We start from the raw sequence: 9,998 nt of genomic DNA on the forward strand, positions 1-9,998 counted from the left end.
CTCAGAGCATGTCTTTGTCTTTACAAATCATAAAAAGAATGCATACTGTAGATATGTATGTATGTATACAACAGATTATTTTTGGCCTCACAAATGCTGGGCAAAGTTCTCTGTCCAGCACCTCAAACACTGTTTTTCTGGCATCTGCTATATGCCAAGTATTGTTCATGTGCTCAGAACACAGATGCAAAGAAAGCAAGACAAGAGAGAAATCTTTATTAGAGGCTGGGATCTAGTTTAGTGGCAGGGCACTTGCCCAGCCTGGGTGGGGACCTGCGTTCAACTCTCAGCACCACAGAAAACAAAAGCCTCACCCATCCCGAGAGCTGACATTTTACAGAAACTATGAGGTCTAATAAGAAAATGGGATAGGAAGCTATAAACAGGCCTTGAGCTTAAGAAAAACAAAAATCCCCAACAACAACAACTTGCTGGTACCACTGAGGGTCTCATGTGGTTCTCGCTGAGTTTCATAGTTAGTTAGCACTTCCTAGCCATTCTCGGGTTCTTACTGTATTTATTTTGTCCTTCTTTGGTAAACTTTTCTGAGTGTGACATAGGCTTGGCGATTTCTTCCACTTCTTCTTTTCATTCCATTCTGCATTTACAAGACTCCTCCAAGTTGGTGTAGATAGCTGTACTTTGTTGATTTCTCCGGTTGACCAATAGTGAAATTTGTTTCCTGATTTTTGCCCATACACATAATGTTGCTTCTAGGATTTCTGTACATGTCTCTTGTATACACGGAGAAGAATCTTTTCAAGGCATACAATTATTGGGCTGGAGATGTGACTCAGTGGCAGATAATTTGCTCGTATGTGTGGGACTCTGGGTTCAATCTCTAGTACTAACTATAAATGAGCGGGGCCGTGTGGCAGAGACCAATCATCCCAGTCACTGGGAAGGCTGGCACAGGGCCGGTCATAGTGGCTCACACCTTTAATCACACCTATAACTTGAGACACAGTGCCAGGCAGGTCTCTGAGTCTCTGAGTTCAAGGCCAACCTGGTCTACAGAGCAAGTTCCAGGACAGTCATGGTTATACAGAGAAACCCTGTCTATCAAAAAAAAAAAAAAAGAGAGAGAGAGAGAGAGAGAGAGAGAGAGAGAAAGATCCTATGTGCAATCCCCTGGACCATCAAAGAGGAAAAAAATGAAACAAAAAAAATCTTATTTTTAATTTTTTTAAATTTAACTTTTCTAGCTAAGCTCATTTTATTTTTCAATATTTATATCTACCAAAGTATAAAATAATTTGAGTTGCTATACCATCCATGTCAACTTTGGTATTTAGTCAATTTATTGTGCATTAAGTGGGATTTCATGGTGGTTTGAATTTGTATTTTCTTGATTATTAATGAGATTGAGCATCTTTTCATGTACTTATTGGCTATTCATGTTCTATCTTCTGTGAAATGATTAGTCATGTATGTCTTTTGTCCATTTTCCTATTGGGTTATTTATCATCTCCTCATTGATTTTTAGGAGTTAACCAGATCACAAGGAGTGTGTGTGTGTGTGTGTGTGTGTGTGTGTGTGTGTGTACATGTGCGTGGAGGCCAGAGGACAACCTTGGATGTCATTCCATAGTCACAGTCCACCTTTTATTTCTTTAACTTATAAAGATTTAAAAATATTTGTGTCTGAATCTTTTGCCTGAATGCTTGTCTGTGCAGCACACGATGCCTAATGCTCATGGAGGGCAGAACAGGGTGCCTGGTCTCGTGCATCACGGAGGGCAGAACAGGGTGCCTGGTCTTGTGTATCACGGAAGGCAGAACAGGGTGCCTAGTCTCGTGTGTCATGGAGAGCAGAAGAGGGTGCCTGGTCCCGTGCATCACAGAGAGCAGAAGAGGGTGCCTGGTCTCGTGTATCACGGAGGGCAGAACAGGGTGCCTGGTCCCGTGCATCACAGAGAGCAGAAGGGGGTGCCTAGTCCCGTGTATCACGGAGGGCAGAACAGGGTGCCTGGTCCTGTGCATCACAGAGAGCAGAACAGGGTGCCTGGTCCCGTGTATCACGGAGGGCAGAACAGGGTGTCTGGTCCCGTGCATCACGGAGAGCAGAACAGGGTGCCTGGTCTCGTGCAGCTGGAGTTACAGATGATTGTGAGCGGCCATGTGGGTTCTGGGAACTGAACCCAGGTCCTCAGGAGCAATAACTGCTCTTAACCACTGAACCAATTCTCTGGCTCCTCTTTCTTTCTTTAAGGTAAGGTCTCTCGTTGGTCTGGAACTCACAGAGTAGGCTAGGCTAGATGGTTAGACAGTCCCAGGGATCTGCTGGTCTCTACCACCCTAACACTAGGATTAAAAGCATCACTGTAGCTAGTTGTTTTGTATGTTTTTGAGTGGGGGGAGTGGATTCAGTTTAGGTCTTCTGTCTGTAAAGCAAGCACTGTACCATCTGCACGATCTCCCAGTCCTTTCTGTTATTCTGAGACAGGATCCTTCTATGTAGTCCAGGCTCCTCCTCCACTCTAGCCTAGCCTGTCCTCAAAGCCAGTCTTTCTGCCCCAGCTTTCTCAGTACTGAGGTTACAGGTATGAGCCATGCCTACAACTGATTTAGGAGATAACTAGACCATGAAGGATCTTGGAAGGTCTATCTATCACCTATCCTCTGTCTGTTTATCATTTAGCTCTTTGTCTACTTCTAGTTTGTAGAGAATTGGGCTCTTAGTAGAGTCTAAGGATGGATAATTTCAACTCCAGGGCTCACATCGCATCCTTTTAGTTGGATTAATTCTAGTTTATTCACTAGCTGTGTGTTGTCTAGCCTGACATTGAGTATACAACACATCCTGTGTACGACGACACGTGTTACCTCCACAGTCTAAGCTGGTTCAAACCACTGACATCTCTTGCTGGATGCTTCAATAGCAGTCTCATATATGGTTGCCTGGATTCCAGCACAGCCTCCTCGATGAGGAGGAAGGATCTAGTCTTCCAAGTGAAGCTTAGACCTTGAAACTTAAAGCCACTTAATGGACTGAGGATGCAGGTCAGTGGTAGAGCACTTGTCTAACACTCCAAGGCTCTGGATTCAATCTCTAGCAACACACACACACACACACACACACACACACACACAATCAATCAATAAAAATAATAAAAGTTTTCTGCCAAACAAACAACACACACACACGAGCAAACCAGGGTCCAGCTGCAGTGCTCCTACTGATGCTCAGACACAGAACTGAGGGGTCTGGAAGATTCTTCCCTAGATTGGAGCTTCAGCTGCTCTCTTCTCAAGGCTCTCCTCTGCAGAGTTCCCTCTCAGTCCCCCTATCAACTCCTGTGGTTTTTCTTTTTAACATTTACTTAAATTTCATAAATTTTCTTATTTGGTTATTTGTTCTTTTGTTTTGTTTTGTTTCACTGAGGCAATGTCTCACTCTACAGCCCAGGCCTTGAACTCGTGGATGGTTCTCTTGCCTCAGCCTTCCAAGTGCTGGTCATCATCCATCGCTTGTAAGTTTGTTTATTGTGGTGCTGGAGACTGAACCCTGGGACCCTGTCATGCGCTACCACTGAACGATACCATCAGTCTTTATTTTAACGAGTTTTTAAAATGTTATGACCAGGCATGGAACACAAGAGGCAGAGGCAGGCATATCTGTGAGTTTGAGGCTAGCCTGGTCTACAGAGTAGTTCAGGACAGCCAGGGCTATGTAGACAGACTGTGTCTCAAATAAACAAATAAAAATTTATGAGTGTATGTATATAACTGTGTATGTATCTCTCTCGAGAGTGCAGGTGCTCACAGAGGCCAGAAGGGGGCATCAGTTCCCCTGCAACCAGGATTAACAGGTGGCTCTAAGATGCCCCCTATGGATTCTGGGAACTGAACCCAGATTTTCTACAAAAGCAACAAGTACTCATAATCTGTAAACCAGCAGTTCTCAAACTGTAGGTCATGACCCATGGGGGGGGGCGTTGAACCACCCTTCACAGGGTTCACCTAAAACCACCAGAAAACACAGATATTTACGATTTATAACAGTAGCAAAATTACAGTACAAAGTAGCAATGAACATAATTTTATGGTTGGGGGTCACCAAAGAATGAGGAGCTGTGTTAAATGGTCACAGCATTAGGAAGGGTGAGAACCACTGCTCTAAGCCATCTCTCCAGGCCCTTTTTGTTATTTACTTAGGGGTGTCTGTGTGTGTTTGTGTTTGTGTGTGTGTGTGTGTGTGTGTGTGTGTCAGAAGTCAATGTCATGTATTTCTCTACTTTATTTATTTATTTATTGTGTGTGTGTGTGTGTGTGTGTGTGTGTGTGTGAGAGAGAGAGAGAGAGAGAGAGAGAGAGAGAGAGAGAGGGTCTCCTGAGTGCTGGGATTAAGGCTTCTGTCACCACTGCTCAGCGACAGCGTCTCTTACCTAATCTGGTGTTTATACATTTAGCTTTTGCCTGGTCAGCTAGCCAGTTTCAAAAGTCTGCCTGTCTGCCTTCCCAGAGCTGGGATTATGTACCACATGCAGCTTTCTTACGTGGTCTTTGGGGATCCTAACTCAGGTCTTCACATTTGTGTGGCCGGCACCTAACTGACTGAACCATCTCCATGGCTTCTATTTCATTTTTTTAAAATATTTATTTATTTATTATGTATACAATATTCTGTCTGTATGCCTGAAGGCCAGAAGAGGGCGCCAGACCTCTTTACAGATGGTTGTGAGCCACCATGTGGTTGCTGGGAATTGAACTCAGGACCTTTGGAAGAGCAGGCAATGCTCTTAACCACTGAGCCATCTCTCCAGCCCCCTTCTATTTCATTTTTACTGCTCTTTTTCTACACTGGAGGCTAAGTTACCCCAGGGTAGTGACCTTGTTCACTATTGTTTCTCTAGTATTAGAGTGATATCCTGTACTTGCTGGACAACCTGACAGTCTACTAGCTGAAGTTTGTGAGTGACTGTTGCACAAAATAAAGCCCATTCTGTTTTATTTTTGTTTTATTTTGTTTTAGGCAGGGTGTCACTGTGTAGCCCAGCCTAGCCTGAGACTCAAGATTCATCTCCCTGAATGTTCTGAGTACTGGGAATTGTAGGAGTATGTTAGCACACCTGGCCTAGCGTTTATAATCTTGGATCAATGATGTTCATAGTTCAATTGGTAGAGAGTTTCCCTAGCATGTGTGCACCCCCAGGCTGGACCCCAATCACTATATAAGCGGGGTACAGTAGCAATGCCTCTGATGGCAGCATTGAGAGACGAGGCAGGAGGCTCACGTGTTCAGAGTCAGCCTTGGCTACATAGTGAGTCCCAGGCTAGCCTGGGGTCCATGAGAGCCTCTCTCTAAATAATAAAATAAATAGACAGATAGATGAAAGTCTGTGGTGTTGTGGGGTACAGAGGCTGGAACGCCTTTTCCTTTTCTTTATTTTCCAAAGAGAGCCTCTCACTGAGCTGCAGATCCTGGATGAGCCTGAAACTTCTTTTCTCAGTGCTGGAGATCAAGACCAAAACCTTGAGCACACTAGGTAAGTGGCTTTACCCCTCAGACTGACATTTTAGAAAAGCCAGAAGACAAGTATAAGAGCAATAAGAGGCTGTCACTGTATCCAGGAGAGAGATGATGGTGGCCTGAGCTCTCGGGTCACAGCTGCATGAGGAGATGCAGGCAGAGCTCAAGCTGCAGCGGACTCCTTGTGCTGGACGGTTAGGTGCTGTGCAGTTTCTGACCTGGGCCACTGAGTGGTGCCATTCCCTGACTCTCCACGCCTAGTACCCCATCTCCAAATTCTGAGAACCATTCCCACAGGCTCCATAACCTCCTGAGTGCCTCTGCTGGACTCCTAGTATTTCTGTCCCCAGAGCCTCTACATTTGTCTAATCTTTCCTTTCTTCCAGGTTTTCTTCCTTCCAAATGAAACTGAAGCCTCGTCTAGATAGCCCTATTTCTTGTCCCTGTTTTTCTAGCATTCCCTGAGTCACTATGCACTGCTTTATAATCTGACTGGGAGCTCAGAGGAGAATTAGGTTATAGCTGGAGCAGTGGTGACACATGCCCTTAATTCCAGCACTTGGGAGGCAGAGGCAGACAATCTCTGTGAGTTTGAGGCTAGCCTGTTCTACAGATCGAGTTCCAGGGCAGCCAGGGCTACAAAGAGAGAGCCTGTCTTGAAAAACAAAAACAAATAAACAAGAAAAGAATAAGAATGTCCGGTTGGAGGTTCAGTTCAGTGGTAGAGCACCTGCCTAACGTATTCAATCTAGTACTAAAAGTAAGCAGTACCCCCTATAACAAAACAAAACACAACAGCCCTAAGGGTCTTCCCACAGAGGCCAAGACAGAGCGAGCTACCAATGAGTGTCCCAGGCAACCCAAAGACTCTGAGACTGAACTGACAGAAGAACGGGTCCCTGTTAGTCAGTAAGGGCATCACAGAGATGTAGCGATGTGCTGTAACTTAGTTACATCTTCCTCCGGTCAGGATGGCAGCGGTCATCCAGTGAAGGTCAAAGGGCCAAGGGGAAGAAGTCTGCAGCAGTCTGTGAGGTAGAAGACAGATTAGGAGAGCTGTGAGGATGGAGAGGAGGGGATTGCTTGGCAGCCAGGTGTAAGGACGGCCCATCCCTGCAGCTCAGAGAGCGAAGGGCAGGAAAGACAGCCATGAGACCTATCTACTCACCCCTTATGTGAGCCCAGGGGAAGATAAACGCCCAGGCCTACAGGACAAATGCGAAAGCTCTGTATCACACAGCAAAGGAGCCATTAGAGAAATAGGTTAACTTCCCAAAGCCATATGGCAGGCAGCAAGAGAGAACCTCTGGCCTCCACATGTGCACCAATGCAGGCACACACTCCCCGTTACCCACCCACTCTCAACAAATAAAAAATGTAAAAGAAAGAAACAATTAAAGAGAGCATTCCTAGCTTACAGATGCACACATCAATGCCAACTTGGAGGTTTTCATTTAGGATTCCGGAACCCCCCCAGCCCTTGACTCTCGGGTCTGCATCCCATTCCTGCTCGGACAGAAGTGTGGGCTCACTGTACGTTCAGCGGAATGTCCTCCACTCTGGTCAGCAGGAGCTCTGGCCTAAAGTTACCCTCACAATGAAGAGGCAGAGGCCTCCTAAGACAGATGCCAGGGTACTTACTCTCTCTGGCCAGGTGTAAGACATAACTGAGCCACAGACCTGGTTAACTCTGTGCTGATATTCTATTTCTTCTTCTTTCAACCTCAGCTCCCTTGTTAAAATGTTAGGTCGGGTAAACCCGAGTTATTATGAACATTAAATAAACGAATACACATAAAGCATCTGGGATGCAGCAACCCTGATGTGGGAAGCAGCTGAAGTTCTGAGTGAATGTGTCTTCTTGACAGCGGCTCATCAAGTCCAGACCATAGAAATGACAATGCCCTCCCCAGGGAGGCTCAGAGAAATGGAAAGGTCTTCTTCTGGTCCAAGTATGAGTGTTTACCAAAGACTATTGTGTGCAAAAACGAGCAACTGCAGCTTTCTCCTCTGTGAGGACTGCAGCTCGAGACTGCGTACAGAGTTATCCCGCGCAGAACCCACCCACCTGGACCACATAACCCTTCCTCCTCGTGCCATATGTAAGAAAAGCCCTGAGTTCCCAGTGGGCAGTAGATCCCCTCTGTCAGAGTGACCATGTTCCACCCCATCCTAGATTTTCTGTCTGTGTGTCTGTCATTCTTTTACACACACACACACACACACACACACACACAACTTACTTTTATTTTATGTGCATTGGTCTGTGTTAGGGTGTTAGGTCCCCTGAACCTGAAGTTACAGACACTTGTAAGCTGCCACATGGATGCTGGGAATTGAACCAGGGTCCTCTGGAAGAACAGTCAGTGCTCTTAACCATTGAGCCATCTCTCCAGCCCCATGTCTATCATTCTTGAATAGCCCCAGTAAGATTTCCAGGACTCAACACACTACACAAGTCTCATTTCCGCCTAGATCCTATACTTCCCTCAGACTAACCATGGCAAGATGAGGGGGAGAGGACTTTTTCTTTTTCTTTCTCTCTTCTTAATTGTTTTATTTAATATTTTTTGAAATTTATTTATTTTTATTTATGTGGGTATGTGTGAGCCTGTGTTGTGCATCATTTTTTGTTTTTAAGTTAAGACTGTCTTGAAGAAGAGTATCTGGAAATAAAGAAATGCATTTTAAAGGGAGACAACAATGATCTAGACATCAATAATCCCAGCTCAGACTGGAGCCATGTGGGAGAAGGAGGCAGAGCGGTGATAGCGTAGCGGCACGGGACGTAATTGCTTTTACAATCTGTTTGCTTTGCAGAGGGTAGCAGCTGGCTGTTGCTTTCATTCTTGCTTTTCAGATTAAGATAGAGTATGATAATCTAAAATAAGCAAATACAAGTATCATTTAAAAAAATCTTGGTGTATGTGCCGGTGTAGAATGTATGTGTGCATATGTGGTATGTGTGTGCATGCACACATATGTATGGATGTGTGTGAAAGCTGTGTAGGGTGTTGTGTACACATGCTTGCATGTGGTGTGTGTGTGTGCACACCCTCGCATGTGCTACAGTGTGCATGCAGAGGTCATAGGGCAATCTCAGGTGTTGGTCCTTGCTTTCCACCTAATTTGGGACAGAGTCTCTTTGTCGTTCCCTGCTTTGCATGTCAGGCAAGCAGGCCTTCTTGGTGGTTCTTCTGCCTTTGCCTATCATTTTTTCATAGGAGTTCTGGGATTGCAGACACAAGCTATTGCATCTGAATTTGTGTGGCTTCTGGGGATCTAAACTCAGGCCCTCACACTTGTGCGGCAAGCACTGTACTGAGCCATATCACCAGCCCATCCAGTGCCCAGGATCACAGAAAAGCACATGGTTTTCAAACACGCTTACTACTCCTGCTGCTGCAATGTTCTCTCTCCCACACACTCCAAAGTCTGTTTAGATCCGTTGCTTTCACGCAAGCATCCTTGCCCAGCATGGATCCTGTTTCTTGAGCTCTTTCCTGTCTTTATGTTTTAAACCCATTTTTTTTTGTTTGTTTTTCGAGACAGGGTTTCTCTGTGGCTTTGGAGCCTGTCCTGGAACTAGCTCTGTAGACCAGGCTGGTCTCGAACTCACAGAGATCCGCCTGCCTCTGCCTCCCGAGTGCTGGGATTAAAGGCGTGCGCCACCATTGCCCGGCTCTGTCTTTATGTTTTAGATCTCTCTCTTTGTGAACAGGTCTCACTATATGTTCCTGGCTGGCCTAGTACTCAGCATGTAGACCAGGCTAGCACTATATGGTCCTGGCTGGCCTAGTACTCAGCATGTAGACCAGGCTAGCATCACACTCAGAGATCACCCGCCTCTGCCTGTGAAGTGCTTGGATTAAAGTTGTGCACCACCACACCTGGAAGAACTTACGCTTTTAAACTTATTTTATGTGTATGAATGTTTTGTCTACATTTATATGTGTGCACCACATATGTGCCTGGTGACTGCAGAGGTCAGAAGAGGTCATTGAATCCCCCTGGAACTGGAGTTACAAACTGTTGTGAGCCACCATATGGGTGATGGCAATTGAACCCAGGTCCTCTACAAGAGCAATAAATGCTCTTAACAATTGAGTCATCTCTTCAGTCTGGACATATTTTCCTAATGTTTGTTTGTTTTGGCAATTTTGGATACTGAATCCAGGATCTTAAGCATGTTAGGCAAGTGTTCTCCCACTGAGCTATAACCCCAGACCATATCTGCCTGATAAAGTCTAAATGTGTTCACTTCTTCTATTATTCTTTCTTTTCATGTGCACAGACCCACAGTGGGAATTTAACCTTATTAGAGGCAGCATGTATCTAGTTCTAGCTAATCAGAAATCTGAAATAGGAAGGTCCCTTGAGTTTGGGAGTTCAAGCCAGATTGAAAGTCATAGCTAAACCCCATCTTAAACAAACAAAAACAAACGAACAAAAAGAGATATATAGACTTTGGATCTGGTTTATTTTTGTATGATATTTTTATTTTTATGTTTTTATAATAAAGTTT

The sequence above is a fragment of the Microtus oregoni genome, unplaced genomic scaffold (assembly GCF_018167655.1).
Source record: "Microtus oregoni isolate MIOR12 unplaced genomic scaffold, Mior012 000019F_ref0000042, whole genome shotgun sequence".
Lineage (NCBI taxonomy): Eukaryota > Metazoa > Chordata > Mammalia > Rodentia > Cricetidae > Microtus > Microtus oregoni.